Below are 20,247 nucleotides of genomic sequence, written 5' to 3'. Positions count from 1 at the left end.
TGAAATAATATGTAGAAAAGATTTATTTTTAACGATGCAATTTCAATTTATGATACATGCATTACACACATTGCACATTTATATCAATATATTTTTACTTTTTATCGTGTTTATGTATATCACTTTGCAAATTTGTGTAATTTTTAATGAACATCATAAATGTCCTGAAACTTTAAATTTGTTAGACTATATTTAGCAGAAAAAAAGAAACAATTATTATCATTGAACAAACAAAATATGTTAAAATCGACAGAATTGCTTGTTTTTCTTACGGCTCCTAATTTATTATCGCTATTATTTTCGTTAATTAACTGCCACATTGTTTAAAATGCATTTACGTATTCTCGAGTTGCACTCTTCGTGACTGTTACTATCTTGTACGATATTTAGCGTGGTCGCTAATATTCATGTATGCTAATTAGCTCGAATCGTACAGTGAGCCCGTTAATTAGCCATCTTAATGAACCGGATCTTCTGTAGGCAACGAGAAAGACCACGAAAAACGTAATTTTCACTCTCGCCGGAAAATTCTACGGTGGCCGAACCCAAATTAAAGTGCGTATCGACATGATTGAACAGATCGAGCAATTAACTTCGTTATCCGGTTATCATGCTACAATTCCCTCACGAATTCAGTGAATCCATGCAAAAAGGCCAAAGCCGAACAACCAGCCCTTTGTGTACAATTTCGATGGGGGCAAATTTGACAGATTTTCGCGCGTGCCGAAAACGAGGGTTCGTTTGCCTTCCTAACTAGGCTCTATTTGTTCCTTCCGATGCACTTGATATCAAAGGAAGATACGAGTTTTTTTTTTATAGAGAGAAGTTTGCGACTCTGTGCATTAAAAATTCCATTTTACAATAATTCGTATTTTTATTTCATTTTATTTTTAAGTGAATTTCTTTATATAAAGGTTTTATTTTGCGCATTTAATAATTCATTTGTCTTGAAAATCTTATTCTCGATCTGATGAATTTTTTTTTTAAATGAACCTTTGTAGTAAAAATACTTATATTTTGTCGTTTTAAACATATAATTATTTTTATGATTAACAGAAATTATTTTTTTTTCATTTGCAATTAAGTGCGATTTTAAGTGCGGGATTTTAACTACGGGAAAAAATTAGAATAGAGACAAGCTCTGTGTCTTAATAGAGAATGTGGGGTAAGAAATTAACGGCGACGGCACTTCCGCTAATTTTCTTCACGATCTTCCAAGCGAGTAACTCGTCGAAATTAACGACGTCTTTGGAGTTTCGAACGTGAATTTTATATGCTTTCGTCCCCATAAATTTCATTTTCCTCTTCTAAAATTTAAGTAAAGTACTTGAATGGAAGTTAATAATTTAGAACAGAGTTTTAATAAACAAATAATATCAAAAGGGCTTCGTATCAAACTGGAAGTTTCTGCTAAACAGTTTTTTATAAACAACAGATCAAGATTGATAACATAATATGTAAACAATAATTAAGCATAAACGTTTCGACCCCAATCGGCTCAATTCTCAATGTTGAACAAATATTTTAATTAAAACTAATAACGCAATTATAATAATCGCATGTTACAAATTTAGTTCCTTGAAGTAAGCAAATGCAATATGACCCTGGAAGCAGTCTTATGAATCTTTGTAGATGTTTGTCATAGAAATCATCAAGGCAATTAAATTTTCAATGTTGTCATGTATGTCGTTAATAAAACTACTCTCAGTAATAATAGAGTCAACTGATACAAAGAAATTTTTTAGAATATAGAAAAATGAAATTAAGAAAAATAGAAATTATTAAATTAGAAATTACTTAGAATATAGAAATCCATAAAAGCGCTTTATACCTCTTGTAATCTATTTTAGTGCATAAATGCTAAAAATATGATTGTAAAATTCAATTTTATATATTCTAATCCTTTATACTAGCAGAAAATCTTGTAGCTAAGAAACTCAGTTTTTAATATATATATATATATATATATATATATATATATATATATATATATAAATCATCGAATATAATGCAAGAAAGATATTTAATAATATTTTAAAGAAATCACATCCAAGCTTTATTAATATTTTTATAACGCAAAACATTGTTTTCATATTTCATTATATTATATTTGAAGAAAATTACATATTTTACAATTTTGAAATTATAATATTATAATACTTAAAAAATAGTAACTATTAGTGTAACAAATATCTTATATACTGGGCTGTCGTTATATGGAACAGTTGCAATATGAAAATTGTATGTGATTTAGAATTCTGGACAATAGGAGATGTTGCAGTATTGGCTTAAGAACTGTCACTGTTTACGGGATAGAATGTTTCCAGGGTTGACTACGTGAGCCGCGAAAACATAGGATTCGTTGTCGTCTTGTACGCGACGGTTTGTATAGTCAACTGGACTTTGAGGAGATAAAGATAAATCCCCAAAGCTGAAAGTCGGAAGTTGATCCATCGTGTTTGTCTTTGCGATATATCAGAGAAAAGTTGCTCTATAAAAATCAGGAGAATACGTTTTCAGCATGGTATCAAAATGTTTCGCTCGATCGCGTTGGAATATTAAGTAAAGGAATAAAAAGAAATAAGAACACTGTTTACTTGGAAAATTTTATCTGCAAATTACATCTATATAACAAGTGAAAAAATTGATATTTTTATCGATTATATTATTGATACATTATGAGGAAAATTACTTTATTAATTGTGTTGATAAAATAAAATTAATTTTCCTTTCTTATTATAGGATACAAAACTAATTTTTTAATAAAATGTACATATTTTAATTAGAAATATAAATACACACATACGAAGAAAACATATATTTATTGTTAGAATATAAAATGCAGTTGTCTATTTGAGAATTATATAATATTTTAGGTGCTAAAAGCCTAACTTTGTTTTCCGCTGTTTTTAAAAATAAGCTTTTATAACTTCTGCTCTTTATACATCGAAATAATTAGTGCGACTCCATTATCGTTGCTACGCCGTAAAAACACTCAAGGGTCTTAAATAAATATTTTCTTAATGATCTCGTAAACAAGAATTCACGAATTATTTAATCGGAAATATCCGTGAATTTTTCAGGTAGAAATCGACTAAATAATAGCAACGTACAAAGTATTGACACGGTGTTATACGTTCCCCAAGTGACAGGAAGTTAGTTTTTTCGTGAAAAGGTCAAAGATTGGTTTGATATTTTCACCTCCGTTTCTTTATTTATTTTTATTTTTCTTTTTATTTCATTCTCCTCTTTTCTTCATTTAACTTTATTCAATATCGAAGTCGAATGCATAAAAGAAGGCGCCCCCGCAACTGGAGAGTATGAAAAATTTCGTAGCCAAACCCACGCTGGGAGCAAAATTAACCAAGTTAGTGGAAATCTCAGTCCTTCTTGGAGAGCTTTTTTCCACAAATTTTTTGTAATGTGCAATTTTGTGTAATGGAATATTTAACGTCGCGGAGAACAAATGGACGTTTGTTGAAAAATTTATAAATTTGTTTTGCTAATTCTTATAAAAAGATTTAAATTATACTACTACTTACACCATTTATACTACACGTTTATAAATTTAATTTATTTAATCCGATTGTTCAAAACGTCTTTGTCGTATTAAGATATTTTCTCTCATACTTTATTAGTGTCCATAAAGTGCTCTGTGACAGAACCGCTATATTAAGTCGCTTCTTAACAAAAGCTCCGTATGATTTCTCACGTTTGAAATATTACGCGCATTATGTTGAAATGGTAGCTCATTCTGCCCGCAGTAAGCGAAACATTTTCGCGCATTTTACACGGATGTGGCGAAATTCACTAGCCAGAAACTGGAGCACCGTCGTTTTATGGCGTTTCCCTCGTGTGCTGTTGCCGGAAGAAAGAGTGCCCGAAGTGCAAATTGAATCGGAAATACATATGCGAGAAAATTTTTGTGCGAGTGTTGTCGAGATTGAAGCTATCAATCAAAGCAGCAATTGATATAAAAATATGACATATTACATTTAAAGATACGTCAACTTTTGCAATTCGCACGAGATATGCATCTCTATTACAGAAATTGCAAAGGCACGCTCGGCAATTTTTCATAGATTTTTTCCATTACAATCAAAACAAAGTAAATAATAGAAGAAAAAGAAGTCAGTATATATAAACGAAATTAATTTGGCAGGGAATAGATTAATATATATATTTTTTATTTCAATATAAATATATATACTATGTCAAAAAATATATATATATGTATATAAGATTAATATATATTATAATATAATTTAACGCATTATATATCTTTATTATATCTTCATAATATCGAGAAACATAAGTATTCGCATTCGATTGCTAGTTTCAGGATATTACTAATTATCGCTAGGATATTTGAAATCAAAAGAGAACATCTTGTCGATATTGGTAATTCGGATACGGTCAAGAGATTATCGAATAATAGGCTCAGAAAAACAATGTGTTAGCGCAATTTCCGTTTCTATTAACAATCAGTATTTCTCATTTCTCATGTGAATCTTGCTTTTTGCTGCCATCTAGTCAATGATTGTCTATTGTTTGCAAAAAGAAAAAAATAATTGTTACATAAATTTTTATACTAAATATTTTTTTTATTCTTATTATGTAGAGAGATATTTACGACTTTTTTTGCGATAAAGAATCATGCATTTATATATTAAAAAATTTGTATTACAAAGGCGCTATTTCATTCACTACTTTTTCTTTACAAAGAATTTGGAATTTTACAAGCTTATTTAATTTATTAATTTAAAGATTTTTCCATTCATTTAAAAATTAGGAGAAAAACATTTATAATGCAGGAAAAAATTATATTTTTAAGTGTAAATTATTTCTTTTAGATATTAAATTAAAAAATAATATTTCTCGTATAAATCCGCGTTAAATTTTGAAATTACATAATTAAAAGTCTGTGCAAAAACGTTTTTTCTTTTGCGGATTTTCTCGAAAAAGATACATTTTTATTTTGCTGGTTCTGCAGTTTGACATTTATACGTGGAAAATTGTAGGTGTTCTTTCGAGGTCAGATGTCAACATTTTTAAAGGGCAATTGGGCGATCTATACATCTACTCACAAAGGGCGGCGTTCTATACACAAGGTTTCATCTCAAATTGATGAGTTTGGATCGACCATGTATTTTCTCGTCAGCGAGAATATTTTTCTTGATATCCGATCCGGGAAAAATCAACGTGCACAATATTCTGCACAATATTCGCGGATTATGCTGTGCGCTTCACTCGTGGTCCAGATTTTACGACTCTTGATGTATGAATATGATTACACTCACTTGCACGAAAAAATTTATGACTATTATTCGCGACGCTTGAATTATTTACAGTGCGCGAAAAAATTTACGAATTCGTCGACATAATATTGGAGCTCTCATAAATTATTCTAGCAACTAGAATTTTTGCGATTAACTTGAATTTCGACGACTATATTTTTTATATGTTAAAAAATATTCATTTAATAATTACTTTAATATTGTAAAAAAAATGGAAGGAAATGGCACGATTTTAAATTACTTTTATTTTAAGCTTAATATTTTTAATACATAAGTTTTTTAATATAAAATATTAACAAAGAAAAATTATTAAAGATTGTTCGATGGCAGAAAACAATATTATACTTAATATTAAAAAAATTAAAAAGTATTATTGTAACATACGTAATATTATTTTAAGAAAAAAGATAGCAAAATCTTTTTATAAAAAATATTACCAATTATTGTTTTTCTGAGTTTATGCAAATTATAAGTATATATACATTTTCCTTTTTTTGGATATACACATTTCTTGAAAAATTGTAAATAAGTGACTTATTAATTTTTATTAATTTATTTATATACATATTAAAGCACATATATTTGTATAAAAGAAGTATGTGGAGAATCTAATTTCCAAAAATATTTTGACCTGTATTTTATCACAAGAAAAGCAACTGTACATTTTTGAAGATAAGATAAACACGCACATAGATATACTGCAGTCTCGGAAAAGTTAAGACAAGATAATTATGTATTTTCAATTTACCGGTCAGAAAGAAGGATAATGTACATTTATTATAAATACGTTTTCTCTTTCTTTTTCTTCATATTTTTTTTAGATATGTCCTGAATACACCAATGAATAAGAGAAAATGTTTTATCCTTGTGCTGATTTTTCTTTTGTTTTTCTATAGATTTGGTTGTCATTATTCTCTATATCTTTCTGTTTTCTTTAGATAAGATTGAAAATTCACAAAAAATAGAATTTCTGGAATAAAAATGCATGAAAATTTTGAAATCTTGTACTAAAATAACTTAATTAGAAATCTTATCAAGCGACGCGATATTTATCATTAGCTTTATCTGGAGTTTTGACATCAACAAACTTTAGATTAAAATAACTCAGAAAACTAAAACCGTAATCAAAAATTTAAAAACACTTTTATTAAATAATGTTATCGGTATCTTTCGATTGCGACTAGTCCAAATAAAATTGGTGCAGCCAACACCGAGACCTGGAGATCCCGAAAAGGGATCATTTCAGATTTTCTGATTCTTCCAGTCATACTGGATGTGACACATACATATAAAACGTTTTATTCATTAAGCTGCCTTTTACAATGTCTTCATTAATATTACATTAAAATTAGCATTATAAGTAAACATTAATACACAAACATATAAAAAATATCTTTTTAAATATATATATTTAAAAAGATATTTTTTATTATTGAATTTTGAAATCTTGAAATTTGAAAAGATTTGATTGACATCAAATCAAAAGTATCAGAATAACCATGAGATGATACATAATATCTAATTACATGTTTATCAGAGGTTTCACTACTTATTCATGACATCTTTATGCGAATAAAATATCAAATACGAAATGCTGATTTCGGCGGCATTTCGAACAATGGTCGTCTTACTTGATGAACGACAGGGTTCTGCTGTCCATGAAATAAAGCATTGCTCTTCAACGCACGTTATCCTGTAACTCAAATGTCGCGTCGACATATCGCGCGTATTTATGTCCGCGAGAATAAATCGTACGCGGTTATATATTTTTGTAATGACAATAAGAACATTTTATTTCAAAACGTTTTTGTATTTTATTGAGTTGGAAAACAGGTAGAGATACAGGTAGAAAACAGGTAGATTTAAAAGGAAGTTATAAATGCAAGAATTAACTGAAAAAATAGCATACAAAAAATAAAATAGATAATAGTTTAAAATGATAAAGATTATAATAAAAAACATAAAAAATGTATACGTATAAAACAATTTTAAAATAACTTAATCTGTTTATTGTAAAAGTTGATCTCTTAAAAAAGTTTATGGTTTGAATTTTAAGCTTTAAGCTTTAATTTTAACGTTTAATATTGGATATATAATTTCGATATTTTTATTATTTAATTTTTTTTATGATAATCATAATAATTAGTATTATTTTTGTTAAGAGTTTAACGCTCTTCAGGATTCTTTGTTTAATTTTAACGCCAGTCTGCTTTGCCAAATTCGATTTTCCTAAGCTATAATTAGACATCAAATATGAGTGTGGGTATTAGTTAAATGAAGGATAAGTGTAGTTTAAGGAGTTTTGCCAGCGTACTATTTTAAATGTTCTCTTATTTTTGCGCGCATGTTTGAATAAAAGCTTTTCTGTGAAACTTCTGCCATGCGGTAATTAAAAATTCACGGAAAATAGAGGTCAAGTCTCGAGTAAGTGCCCTAATTGACCCGACTTCGTGATGGACAATCGCGTTTTACTTACTGGAACATAAAGTTTTCGACTTCTCGCTTCAGGATGAAGTCTTATACGTTTCTCATTTCGACGAATTCAATACAACAAGTTGAATAAGTATGCATTAATAAGCGAGTTCAGAGTTTTAATTATTTAAAAGTTCACGAATTATTTTTGTATTACGATCATTCGTTTTTTAAAGACCTGCGCATTAGCAATTAATTACAAATAATAATTTCTATGTAAATGTAAAATGCTAATGATCTTACTTCTTTATTTTATTATTTAGTTGTTTTATTTATTATTATACAATATATTTTATTTTGGCAATCACAGCTAATGTTTAAAGAGAAAAATGTTCAAGTATTTTTCTATTTAGAAACTTCGAGATTAAAAATCTCTGCATTATAGATTTTGAGGGCCAATTTAATTCCCGCAATTGCACCGCGATGGCTAGATAATTATTAAGCGATCGGAAAATAGATTATGGTCGAAACAGCCATAATGATAGCCGCCAGACTCAATAATTTGAATTTCAGCAATCGGAGCCTCGAGCACATTGGTCATCGATTCTCATTAATCACTCATTAACATCGTTCGCAAACTTCAATTAATCTATTTTAACGGACATAAATTGATCCAAAGAATTTTATGGAACTATGTTATTTCTATATAACCCTTTTTTATTAAAAAGTGAAAAGAATCTTGATCTCTAATACTGTACAGAACAAAAATACAATGATGAAAAAATTTCTCCTTGAGCAATTTATTTTCGAGAAATAAACTTTTACATCACAACGATAAATTTTTTAATATATGATTTATTTTTTATTTAACATTTCTCTTCGTATTAGAAACTGTGCAAAATAATTTTCAATTGGAAATGTTCGAGATGAATTAAATGCGAAATGAGAATGATACTTCGTGGATTACAGCAAAAGTATATAGCGAGGCCAAGAGTCGATTTCCCGCGGACAATGGGATCGTCGGAACTTCAGCGAGAAGTGAGAAATACGTGAGGAGATGGCAGTCGTTATGTGCCTTGTTAAATTTGATAGAAAACGGGGCACGAGCACGAAATCGCTGCTCCAAGTGGATTGGATTCCGTGTGTGGAAAATTGAAATAACAGCGTTGATAACCGAACATTTCGTTGCGATACCACAATTCTGGTGTGCCATTGACTTTGACACGCCATACTATCCTATATAAAAATTTTATCATGTCTTTCACAATATATAGCCAGTCCAGTCTTTATTTCCTTATATTAATATGACTATATACCATTATATACAAATTATTTTTTTATTAAAAGACATAGAAACAATATTAGCAATTGATTTGTAAATTAAATTAGTAAAGATATTAAATAATTTAAAAATTGGATAATTATGAAAATATATAAGTATGTGTATAATTTGCTAAAATTTAATTATACGTTAAGATAACGAATTTAATTGTTCAGTTAATATCTTTTTATTCTCTACAAAGATGCGAGTCTAGAGACTTAGAAGATCAGAGTTCGTAAAATTCAAAAGAGGGATCATTGATCGAGAGAGACATGTGAAAGAGGTTGAAGGTAAAAAGAAGAAAAGACATGAGCAAGGTGCGCGTGAGTGCGATAAAAAGGAAACGAGAAAGTGGTAGCCATACTGATGAGAGTCGAACATATCGTTGCTCGGAGGATGAACCCTTCAAAATCTGATTATTTCTGACGGCTATGCGCCATCGTGACTTGAAAATTAGTAGATCAAGAAAAATGAAAGAGCATAATTTTTGGATATAACAGACTGTTACTCCTGGCTGTTGTCAACAGAAAATTGGCATAGGAATACAGAGAAAGAAAAATAAAAATTTATTGTATTTTATGTAAAAATTCCTTCAAATAAGATAAAAAAAAGTATTATAAGTAAATGCATTGAAATACAGAAAAAAGAATTTATTATAATATTGAAAAAAAAGCGATTATAATGATACATTACAGGATATTACCGATATTATCGTAGTAGGACTTTGTAGATTTAATTGTTACCATCAATATACAATGTGATTGTACTCTTCACATAAAAGAATATCTTGTGCTCTTCTCGCCTCTCATGTGATTTAACTATACGTGTCTATAGGATAACAAACTATTATGTAACGATTAACGGCCATTAACACAATGCGGGACAATATATCAGCTGCGAGAAGCAGTGTGTCAGTACAGGAGTCTGAAAAGGGATCCTCTTGAGAGAGGGAAAGGTGTTCGTCTCTTGTGTGGCCTGCGGGTCAGCCACAATAATCTTTATTGTTTGTAGCAATAACCTCGTCGTTTTGCCGAAAAATCCTATTATAAGAATTGGAATCTCTCTCTTTCTTTCTTTTACTTTCTCTCTCTCTCTCTCTCTCATATTTCTCTTTCCCGTGTGGATGGATTACGTCTCTCGATCGTGTGCGATATATGATTGGCCGCCATTGTCCGTAGAGTTCATGGCGATCCTGAACAAAGGACTCGTCGTCAACAGTCTGTCATGGTGCTCCATTGTCTTCCAGTTTGTTTGCGTTATCCGCGAGAGGTTGGTTTGCGTTGTGCAAACTTCGACCCTTGACACGAACCCTCTCTGTCCTCTCCCCCCCCCCTCTCTCCATCTCTTTCTCTCTATCTTTGTTTATCTCTTTTGCTGCATTTTACTGCATCCTGTTCATTTCTCTTTTTAGTCAGTATTTCGCTCGTACCGATCCTATACGCGAGTTCTCTGTATTTCACTGAACGACGACCAATGGCAATTCAATTAAACTGAGCTGACTTAATGCGATTATTACAAATTCTCCAAGAACTAAAATGAATTTAAAAGCGCTAGTCATCCGTTACAAAATTAAGAAAAATAAATATACTTCGCTATAAGAGATATCTACACAGTTCTAAAATTTCACCTAAGTTAAAGGAATTTTATCTAAATCTATTTTTCAATTTTTTAAATATCTATTTATACATTAATAGAATTAAATGTAAAAATACAAAAATTTTTAATTTATAAAATAAACTTAAATTTAATAGTAAAGCTTTTTTGTTTATTTTAATCTAAAATGTTAATATCTTAAATTCTAAATTCTTAAGATTAAAAAATTTTTGTATTTTTAAAAATGTTTTTTTACTGTGAGAGTTTAAAAAGATTTGAAATTACGAAAATTAAAAAAAGATTGAATTTAATTTTTCAAACTTATGACTTTCAAAATTTGATTTCTGGAATTAAAAGTTAAAAATTTCCGAGTTAAAAGAATATTTTAATTTGATTTAAATTCAAAATTTTTATTTACAATAATTTGTTTTAAATTTTGAAAAATTCTGAAAAATATTAATGAATTATTTATGAACGCGTTCAATAAATAAATTAAAATTATGGCTCTGACTGTGAATTATGGCGATCTGTAGAAAAAATGAGTATACAGTGTTTTCAGTAAATCGCGCGCGCGTATTTATAGTGCGCGTCTGTTGTGTTTATGAAGAAGCAATTTCTTTCAATTGTATACATGTTATGTCGTTGTTTTCATTAAACTGGTGTCAAAGCTGGAGATTGCTGTCAAGTGAAAATGCGTGCACACGTCACTTTGCTTTCGCGGCAACGAGATGACAGTAGGATGCAATAAATTTCCTTGCTTCTCTCCTTCCACTTCTGTCGCTCTCTATATATCCTTCGTCATCGTGTACTACACTTAGTTGTTTAAGTTCGCCCCTTCGGTGGATGATTTATTAACTTTGTCACGTGACCCCGTGCAGGATGTCAGAAAGTGGAAACGTTCTTCCTGCGTCTGTCTGCGTATCAGGTCTTATCTACATGCTCCGTTTGTCGCACTGTGCACTCGTGTATAATCGTCCTATGCAGCTTGCGACGCAAGTTTCCAATGGCGTAAGCGACAATCGCATTTGTCACTTCATTCGTTGTCGCTTATACCATTGGATTGTTCAGCATCGACGATTTAATTCCGATCTTGCTGTGCGCATCAATTATCGATTTTACTCAGGAATTAATATCGAAATTCTTCGGCAAAATGTAACATGTGTTGTACATGGAAAGAAATTGGACAAAAAGTTCGCGCAACTTGCGAGTATTACGAAAGGAATACGTTACGAAGGGAAAGATAGTATCATGTATCTTCTTCTGTTTCGGGAAATTGAATTAAAAAAAGAAAGAAAATATCTACTAGCGAGGAAAATATGATATGTAATATGACAGTCTACATGACGAAATTTGATTGATCACCAACAATTCTCGTATATAGAGTTATATTGCAAAAGAAAGACCTTTTAAATCTGGAAAACTTTTGGAGGCTAATGGCAGTATTAAAAATAGATTTAAGAAAGTCACTAGTTACAATGTTTTCTCTTAAAAAGTAAGTTACCGATCTTGAAAAGTAATAGATTACAGTTACAGTTAAAAAGTAACATTATTTTTTAGTTAATTTTTTGTTACTTTTTCATGATTTTTTACTTTATTATTTTAAATACAAGTATCTTATATACATATATGTATATATAATATTTTTTAATTATTTTACTTATTATATTAAACATTCAGTTATTTGCTATATTATTTATAATATAATATTTACATTTGAAATCAAAATTATAGGATCAATATTAAGATACATTCACATATTAAAAGCCCTTAACTTAGTTCTCAATATAGACATGCATTTATAAAGTGAAGACAAAGATGTAATTTAATTACAAGATCACTGATTGTTCACAAAGCATTTTATTTTCAGCTCATATGTTAAGGAATAAATTTTATTAAGTTAAAATAACTAAAAAGTTTTATTAAATTAATTATTAGTTATTAAAAATGTAATTAAGTTAAAGATGGAAAGAAAGAAAAGATAGAAGCTATTATATTTATTATTAAAAAAATGTAACTTTAATCTCAATTTACGATAAATTACTTCCCAATCCTTATTAAAAAGATATCGATAAAAATCTATGACGGACGGCAATTTATTCATCTTTCACTTGAAACGTGAAATGGAAACCAGTGTGTGAAAATTTGAGCGATACTATCGCGGATTAATTAACGTAACTCGTGATGTGATCAATCAGATTTTCGATAATATTGTGTGTCACGGTACGATGTAAAATATGTAGGATAGTTCTCCATAACCGCATAGCAAATCGTAAATTGTTAATTCAGGTCATCCCGGATTAACGAAGCGTTTAATTCTTTCGACAGTTCCGAATTGATTTTTTTTCCCAGGATAACTATTGCAATATCAATCGTTGATGAATTATTAATTATACTAAAAATGAAAAACCTTTTCTCAAAGAAAAGGAAAGCTGTAAATTGTTAACGCAATTTTATTCTTATCTCGAGATCAAATTTTATTCTTGCTAATTTTATTAATCTCGGTTCAATTTACTCTCTCTTTATCTTTTTCTACTTCTAATTTTCTAAATTTCTTGGAATAAAATCTTATTCTAAGAGAAAATTACAGTTATTTTTGGAGAGTGAAATATTATGTTTTTTTTTAAGTGAGAGAGAGAGAGAGAGAGAGAGAGATTTCATTCTAAAAAAAGAAGTGAGATTAAGAAGAGTGAAAATATTTCTCTCTTCTCCAAAAATGGCTGTATTTTCACTCTTTTGGAACGAGATTTTATTCCAAGAAATTTAGAGAGAAGGAAACAGGTGAAAAAAATCAGTTGAATCGAGATCAAAGGTAATCTACGTTTACAAAAACGGACAGAGAAATCCGGCAAAATTTAAATTGAGATTTGTGCTTTTTTCGTTAATTTCCATCGGGCAATCCATTATTCTTGTTAACGTGGAAATTTTCGCTAATGTTACCGGAAAGAGTTTAATAGCGTTGGTGCAATATCGCGTGAAAGGGTTAATAACGGCGACGCGTAGCGAAAGGGAGAGAGTGAGAGACGGAGAGAATGTGTATCCTGAGAAAAGAATTATCGTCGCGGAAAAAAAGAAGGCGAGTACGAAGGGGGCGTTGGAGAGAATATGCGACGCAACGGGCGCGTGTTTCGCCACATGTGTTTCGTATCAGTTGAGTTCGCAACGCGACAGACGAGAACCGGCGCGGTCTGTCAGCACCGCACACAAAGAACAGAGCAGTGGTTCGCAGTCGCGATACGACGTACTTTACAGGGAAAACGGCTGGAGGATGCTCCCTTCTTGCACGATTTACTTGAATTAGTAATGAGCCGGCTGATTACTAAACCAACTGCTCTGCAAAAGTACTAGTCGTGAGTCGGAAGCTGTGGATGCGAAGAAGCTTGAATGATTCATGTATCTCCAGTAGATTTCAGTATCTTTTTTTTTATTGAGGTAAGAAACAAATTTTATACAAAAATATATAAAAAATACATGTACGAAATATCGAGCTCTGACAAAATTCATAGATTTTTGTACTCTCTCTCTCTCTCTCTCTCTCTCTCTCTCTCTCTCTCTCTCTCTCTCTCTCTCTCTCTCTCTCTCTCTCTCTCTCTCTCGGTTTTGGTACAATTTTTCCGTGTGACAGTTTTCGTTAACGTTTGCGGCCAGCGTTGATTGCGCGTACAACAGATATCTCGCGGACCACACAGACCAGAAATATTTAGTTGACGATACCGTTTTATCATCTACATTCGAGTCTGTTATTTATCGTCGACGCTATCACCGACGATATCGCCAACGCCGCCCGTCACCCTTTGCGAATGGCATCCGCCTTTCAGTAGTATCAAAGCTACTAAAATAGTAGTTAATATCGTAAAATATTAACGTACTTAGAAAAAATGTGTTTTTTCTTCAAAAATGTTTTGAGAGAAATATATTTTTGGATGCATATGTGTGTGTGTGTGTGTGTGTGTGTGTGTGTGTTTGCGCGACGTGCGATTGTAAATTCGCATAGGAATGTGTTAAATATTGTTAATTTGCCGATTTACAGTTATTTTCCGCGAGAGGGTAACCACTAGAACACTGAAATATTGTCCCACAGATTACATGATTTCATTGGATTTTATATGATTTCATCTAATTACAAATAATTTTTTTCATTACATATGAAGTCATTTAGTAAAATATATGATTTTATTTAATATTATACAATGATTTCTCGTGGTTGTATTATATATGTAATTATCGGATTATGTATAGAGATTTCATATGAATTTTATAATGATTTCGAGAGAAGACTCTGTCCGACGATTACATTAAGTGATTACTTTGTTAATTTTTCGTTTTTGGAAACAAAAAGCACGCGATATATCACTTGCATTTGCTTTCAATAAGATAATTAAATGAATAATTGAGAGAGATAGTTTTGGAGAGAAAATGTTTGAGAGTTGATATTTTTAACTAACATATAGTTATCTAAGTGCACAACCTGCTGACGAAACGTTGAATGACATTTTAGGATCAGGTCAATCATAAAATAGATTACTCTAAAATAGATTACATTACAGTATAATAGCGAAAGACTCCCGAAAATTCAAAATTTTGAAAGAACTAGAAACATACACGATAGAATTGATCTCTTATCTACCTTTAACATTCTATCGCAATTTTTATCTTTTCGTTAAAGTTTTATTTTTTTAATTTATTCTTTAACGGAAGTTTTAGTTTTAGGAATTTTAATAATAATATAATCGGATTTTGCGATACTCAGTAAAAGGCGGAAGAAAATGTTTTAAAAGGGATGACGAGAGATATTAAACCGCAGTTATTTTGTTATTTGTCATGTGATACAAACTATTTAATACCAAGATCTTGGTCTGCTTTTCTGAGGTAAAACTGCTTCGCAGAGATAATGTCAAAGTATATACGTCGCTTTTTTCATTTATCTTTGTGTAATCCGTGCCGATAATTGCTGCATCTCGGATAATAACAATATATTAATTACAAATTTTCTAAAAATTATTTTGTTAAATATACCGGAAAATTTCTGATAATCTGTAATTACTTATCCTCTCTCTCTCTCTCTCTCTCTCTCTCTCTCTCTCTCTCTCTCTCTCTCTCGTAAAGTGTAATTAATCATATATACACTGAAAACTGTAGAATAAAATAATTTTCTACTTGAGAGCTTATACTCATTAATCGTTGAATGAATAATGGAAATGATTAATCAGCGATATCTATGTTTTAAAATATAAATTTTATTTGTACTTCGACTTGTCAGGAATTATTGAATCATATAATAGAGAGTTATTAAAAAATTATTGATATTATACATAGATTGTGGATTTAGTCGCAATTATTAAATCGAATTATTGAATTATACATGATATATAATTATTTTAAAAAATACTGTTAATTTTAAGAACATTGTCTGCTTATATATACATATATATAAACTAAAATACAATCTTATATCTTAATTCTTTTATAAAACGAACATGTGTTGTCGGAATATAATTTTCAATCGATATAGGGCGTTTTACATGTCGATCCTCGATTACATGCGTCAGTGCAATGTATCGAGTGGGAGGAACAGACGCAGTAATTTCGGGCCTCAAGTTTCCTCGGATGTTGTCACCCATTAGGAACACCTGTACGGCACGTAATCACAATGCGATGCCGTCGTAAATGAAACCAGATGCAGGAGAATATGCATTACGGATGCACGCGCGTGTACGACGTCGCAACACGAGGTCGCTGCTTCAAAGAATACTTGACTCAGTGCTTTTCAACCAGCACCGTGTGTCGAATTTTCTAACGAGGCCTTTGAGCAGCGAGAAACAATCACATCTGCTAGTTAATTATAAATTCAGTAATTAGGAAAATCAGAAAATTAAATATATATTCAATCGAAATAGTTTTAGTTGCATCGCTCATATCATGGCAAGAAATATCTATGAGAAACACCAAACATTTCGCGGTTTAATGATTGCATTATTCTCCATTTTATAATGTTACAACACATTAAAATAGTCCCTTTTTATGTAAAAAATGTCTTAGATCTCCTAGTAAGTTTTTTAACGGCATTTTTTAATGGCTTGAATGAATACTGTTTAGAATAAAAATTTCTCTGCTGTTCTGCTATTCGACTCATGTCTCTCATTACGAAATAAGCGCGTCAATTAAGTTTACCCGCGCGATTAGCGAGATGTTCTTCGCGTTGTTCTATTAAGAGCGTGCCAAAATTCAGCATCGCTGGTTGAAACGTGTGTGGGAAGGCAGCGAATAGCTTGAATATCGTCGGTGTTAGTCTGATGCCATGCCGACTTTTAATTGCACACATGCTCGGGGTCTCGCACTCTTTCTTTCGATAAGAGACAATTATCGCCGATAGTCGGAACAACGCCTCCTCGCAGTCCTCGCTCTCTCGAGTGTATTATATGTATGTACGTGCGCCGGGTATCGCGAGCGAATGAACGGGCGCGAGACAATGGCCTCCCTTGTCGTCTGCCGCACCTTAGGAGTCTTTGTGCCGAAAAAAATACGCCTCGTTTAGCCTCGACACATACTATGAAACGCAGGAAACGCTGTTTTACGTAGGTAGAACGATATCGCTCTGATTTATATTTCGCGAAGAATTAACGGTGCCTGCTTTGAATTCTTCCAAATTCCTTCAAATTCATTTTCTCTAATTTTAACCTTTTTATTAATCTTAGCATCATCATTTATCACGAAAGTCTAAATGCATAAAAGATATCGCGGGTTTTATATATATAATAAGAAAACATGTAAAAAATATGATGATGTATGATATTTAAGTATAATGATCTTACTTTAAATTATAAATTGTAAATTGCCTATGAAAACTTCCATGGTTATTAAAATGTGTAAATACAATAATATAATAAACTAAAAATCAGTTTTCATTTGACTTCCGCATTAAAGAGGATTTAAATTTAGAATCGAAATGTTTGCAGTTAACTTTATTGGTTATACATTTCTATTGTTTGAATTATTATCTTATTATCTCATAAAAATATAAATATATTATTTACGGACTAATAATCACGGAGACTCTTATAGTCTAGTCTACTATTTATTCTTGAAGTCACAAATTTCTATTTTTATTTTTATCATATTTTACAATTTTTTAGTTAAATTAAATATCTGTAAAAAGAAATGTGCAATGATATTTGGAATATTTTCCTTACTTATAGTCTTTCTAATAATCGCGAATGTAAAAAGGTACTTTAATAATGTAGGATTAAATAATCGTCGAACGTCGAGTCGCGGAATGGTGATCTCGTGAATTTTATCTGGAAACCATGACGAAGAATTGCTCTTCTTGACTGGACGAGCTGTAAATCGCATTAGAAGATCTCTGAGACGCGACGGATGCAATTATACGAAAGTTCATTTTATTCCTTCGTCTTTACTGAGGTACGGAATTGGCTTCCTGAGATAATCGTAAAGAAGAAAGAGTCGCGGGAAGAGGAAAGCTGCGAGATTCCTCACGAGGACGCAACTCGCTGATGAAAGCAAATCGCCGACCTCTCGATTACGCAATCGTGGATTTAATTGTGAGGGAGGAGACTGCGAAGAGTTACTTTTACTGTTCTCATTCATAATCGACACTCGCGATTTATTCAGTGTTGGTGTAAGGAATCTTGATACATTATTTATGTTACTATTATATAATACACTACGGTAGTTGTATAAATTTAAATATCATTATTTTTTAAATAAAGTGTTTATAAATTTCAATCATATTTTAACACTGTGCTATTAATTATCTCGCATGTAATCAAGGATCAGCGTAATTTAATATGCTCTATATTAATTGGAAATTATGTATATTTCGACAAATGCTCGCTTCGTAAAAGATTAAAGAACTAAAACAAGGGTAATAGTTTAACTATATATAAGAAGAATATTTTTAAAATTAATGATTTAAGTAATTTTTTTTCAATAATTCTCTATCATAATTTCTCAATAATTCCTGACAAGTATCGAAATATAAATTGGTATATTTTAATCAATTTATGAATGTCACTCAAATCAAATTATTTTTAATTTGTTTCCATTTCATTTAACGAGTATAAATTTTCAAATAGAAAATTATTTTAGTTTTTGATTTTCGATATATGATTAATTATTGTATCATTTTACTTTACATTAGAGAAAGAAAGAGAAATGACAGCAAATAATTATAAATGATCAAAAATTTACATATTTAGCGGAGTAATTTTTAAAAAGCCCACTTTATAAATATTTAGTTTCAATTAGTTATTACATTTTTATACGCATAAATACATCAAATATTATTTCTGTATCACTTCGACTCTGTTACATCTATGATTCCGTTGCATCTTTCATATTTTCGTTTTCGTAATATAAAATAATAAAATTAATACTAATAATGTCAAGATGAGAATAAAAGTTGAGACATTTTCAAATGATTCGATAAAAACTCGATTAATAATTTGCAAGAAGTAAATCGAAGTAACACCTTCATCAATTTGATGTTATAGTTACAATTTGTTAATTTTTTATTTGAGATTTTATTATTATAACATTCCTGCAAAATATTATAGCTCAGATCATAATCATTTTCCAAATTCTCGGAAATGGAGAAACATGGGAAACATCGAGAAATATGTTGATACTTGAAAATAATCCGGAAGGGTCGGGGAAAATTTTGCAAATTCCTATGCGTTCTTCCGAGGTCCATCGGAGGCAGGAGCGAGGATCCTCGCGAATCTCGCCAACTACCCAATCGTCTAATTCCACGATGTAATCGCGACGCATGCGCGCGTTTGTGTCTCCCTACTCTCTCCCTTCTCTCTCCCTCCTCTCTTCCTCTTCTGGAAGCGCTCCGGAGTGACCAGGCCTCGTTCCGGACTCCGGTTTCGGCTCAGTGTCTCGGCGCGTTTCGTATCGCGTGCGTCGCGTTCGCCGCGTCTCTCCCGAGGACGATGCAGAAGCGGAAGGCACCGAGGATGATCTCGAGGGCGATCGTTCATAGGAGAGAAGCTTCCCGGTCATTTCGGCGGTCCGCTTCGTTTCGAGCTCACCGTAAATTCAGTGAGCCACCTTCTTCTTTCGAAAATAAGCCGAGATGATCGTCAATTTCCCTAACGGTTGCACAAGTAAGTTGTTTTAAATTGTTAAAATATAATCACAGTCGAGCATTTATTTGCCAAAACTTACTTCACGTTGATCAATTGTACTTTCCGAATAAATCATATGTAATTTCTCGCATTGTCTATATATAAATAACAGATCACATATATACCAAACATGTGCAACATGTTTAACATGAAAAGCAATTCTGACTTTTCATGGAAGATTATTGAATTTTAACGATATTATCCTGTTAAATGAAAGAAATTGCATTACATTAAAAAGCATTATGAATGGATTAGGAGTATCCCCGTAATTCTGGACTTTTATGCAAAAAATCGGAGGATTAAAGACGTACACGTGTAATTATCATTAATCACATTTAAACGTTTATTTTTGACGTAAAAATTACCTCTCTCTACAATAAAATTAGTTTAGCTTATTTGAAAAAAAGAAATTAGTCGTAAGATTACTTACACAATGTACGCGCGCATTGCGTTATTCTGACTAATGTAATCCCGGTTA

General features: G+C 31.1%; 1 protein-coding gene and 1 long non-coding RNA gene across 3 annotated transcripts in view; both read left to right on the top strand.

Moving 5' to 3' along the window:
• Positions 1-20,247, top strand: part of Mmp2 (Matrix metalloproteinase 2) — a 185,824-nt gene that overhangs the window by 76,082 nt on the left and 89,495 nt on the right. The window lies entirely within an intron of this gene.
• Positions 2,048-20,247, top strand: part of LOC147908151 (uncharacterized) — a 30,685-nt gene continuing 12,485 nt past the window's right edge. The window contains exon 1 of the long non-coding RNA XR_015546773.1: positions 2,048-19,748. This is a non-coding gene — a long non-coding RNA (uncharacterized LOC147908151). The remainder of the gene's footprint in view (positions 19,749-20,247) is intronic.

Source organism: Acromyrmex echinatior, chromosome 11 (genome assembly GCF_024713525.1).
Source record: "Acromyrmex echinatior isolate Ae372 chromosome 11, ASM2471352v2, whole genome shotgun sequence".
Taxonomy (NCBI): Eukaryota; Metazoa; Arthropoda; class Insecta; order Hymenoptera; family Formicidae; genus Acromyrmex; species Acromyrmex echinatior.
The sequence above is the reverse complement of the archived record's forward strand: the minus strand, read 5'-3'. Positions and strand labels throughout refer to the sequence as shown.